Here is a 2,691-nt window from a genome sequence, read left to right as displayed (position 1 = left end):
GATTTCCAGTCCTCCTTCCTCACTTTTACAGTGCTGTGATTACTGGCGTGCAGCTCATGTCTGACTTTCATTCACTTTACATTTTAATCAGTGTTTGAATAATTTGTTTTGTGGTACATGTACCAAACCCAGGTGCATGGTAGACAAGTGCTTTGCCATTGAGCTTTTTCAGCCTAATTTCTGCTTCTTTTTTCTCATGTTTTGACAGTTTTTAAAAGAAGTGTCTTAGTCTATAATCAGATACCCTTTCTGGAAGTCTGGGCTTGAGCTTGAGTTACTGAATAAGAAAGAGTCGGGTGTGCATGGAGGAGAGGGAAGATGAGTGACCAACACTAAGGAAGAAAAGTATTCACACTACACATACACAAAGACAAACACTCATAAAACAAAGGGGCCATATACCTGCTGTCCCACAAGTAGCGTTTAAAATACATGTTTGTTATTTCTATAAAATTCTTTGTCCTGGTTTAGGAAAGTCAATAGTTTTGTTTACTTATTTTTATTAGGCTTGAACCAAAGCCTTTCCTAGAGTAAACAATAAGTCTTAAGGTTTTCTACAATGTCAGTAAAGCTTACATGAGTCTTCAGAAGCCACAGAGTCATTAAATTGCTTTAGTACAAGTCTGTCCTGAAGATTTTTCTATTATAAAGTACCAAACCATCACTTTATAATAATGTGTGCCCTTGTGATGAAATAGGTAGCAACATTTTTGTAAAATTGAGTAATTTGAGTGTCCTTTTTTTGCATAACACTTGTGGACTACCTCAAATGTGGACTGGCTATTAGAAAAATGCTGATGTAAAGAAAATGTTTGTGAAATCAAAAGTAATTTTTTTCTTTTAGTATTAACATTTATACTGAGATACTGTGCTTTCTGTCCTGTTACCACCTGCTCTTTTTTAGGCTATACATCTTAACGTGAAAACTGTTAGCTTTTTATAAAGTTTTGTTAGGGGTCCAGTTCAAGCTGTGGACTTTAATATGTTTTTAGAATTACATCTGTGAGCCTTTAAGCTCATCCTCCTGCATTACAGGAGCAATCTTCAGATAGTCCTTTTGTTAACCAGATGAAAACCAGTGCTGACGATGCCATTTCATATCTTTACAGGCACTAGCTGTTAGTAAATGCAACTTATCTGAACTGTTTGGAATTACTTATTCCTAAAGTATACACAGACCATTTCTAATGTCCTTAACATACATGTCATCATACTCAGAATTCACAGATTCATTCTATTTATTTTTAAAATGTTTAAATTTTTTAAAGATTTACTTATTTTTGTGTTTGACTGCATCATGCATAAGCCTGGATACCCTCAGAGGCTAGAAGTGTGTGTCAGATCCCATGGAAGTGGAGTTACAGGTAGTTGTGAGCCACATGGTGTGGGTGTGGAGAGCCAAGCCTGGATCCTGTGCAAGAGCAGCCAGTGCTCTTATTGCTGAGCCATCTCTTCTAGTCCTTTGTGTATGTCATTTAAAGATACAGTAACAAGTAGATTATTGATATATAATGAAGGAGGCGGTATATGGTGGGGCAAGCCATAGAATTCTGTGGAATATCTTATGACTGTGATTAACATTAGGGAATTTAAGGACAAAAGTGTTTGAGGTTTAGCTTGTGTTCTTGGCTTGTGTAGTCAAGTGATCCATAGGTTGGGGGGTTGGTGCTCAGTGTGGTGGTGTCAGGGCGGTGGTGGAACTCTGAAAGGATAGGACTTAATGTAAGGTAATTAAGTTCTGGAAATTGTTGTTTTTAGAATGTGGGACCCTGGGTAGTTCTCCTGAAAGAGCAGGGTTGGCTACTCCTTGTTTCCTGGGCCACGTGATCTTTTTTGTTTTTATGATGTCTCCCTGGAGATGCTATAGAACCAGCTCCATGCTGATAGGATTTCAGTCTTCAAAATTGTGAGCTAAATAAAGCACTTCAAACAAAAAACCCATCCAGGCATGGTGGTACACACCTTTTATCCCAGCACCTGCCGGGCAGACGCAGCTGGATCTCTGTAAGTTTGAGAGCACCCTGGTCACAAGTTCCAGAGCGAGACCCTGTCTCAATTAAATTAATTAATTTTAAAATACAATGAAAAGTTAGTGGACTAAGGTGACATGGAGTAGGACACATGTACAGACTGAGTATTTTGGTATTCAGGTATCAACTCCCTGGATAGTGGAAAAGATAAGCCTTTGGAGGCCAAGTTTTCCGCATAGTGAATATTTTAGGCATTGTGTTTAAAATTTATGAAAAACAATAAAATCGCAGATTCTGGTGATTTTCACTTAGGTCTTTATACATCTTCTGTGTGATGTTGAAGACCTAGAAGAAAACTTGGGAAGTTTCTACCGTGATATCCTTAGTAAATCACAGTGGAAAAGGTAATGATATTTTCTGTGTAGAAACACATTTTGTGTAGTGGACTGGAACGTGGACAGGATGTCTATAGAAAACAGAAGGTTTAAATATGACATTTCCTCATTTTATGGTGTCCATAGGAAGGAAGAAAAGACAATTATTGATTATAATGATCACATGTATAACTTTCAAGAGACCATGCTATCATTTCCTGTTAAAGCCCAAAACCCAAAACAAGGAATAAAAGCAAACACTAGTAAATGATGCTTCAGGTGTTGACCTTGAAACCACACAGACCATTTCATTATCTTCATTGTTTTGAACATTTTTTTTTTTTTTT

The sequence above is a fragment of the Psammomys obesus genome, unplaced genomic scaffold (genome assembly GCF_907164565.1).
Source record: "Psammomys obesus unplaced genomic scaffold, mPsaObe1.curated_primary_1811, whole genome shotgun sequence".
Classification (NCBI taxonomy): Eukaryota; Metazoa; Chordata; class Mammalia; order Rodentia; family Muridae; genus Psammomys; species Psammomys obesus.
The sequence above is the reverse complement of the archived record's forward strand: the minus strand, read 5'-3'. Positions refer to the sequence as shown.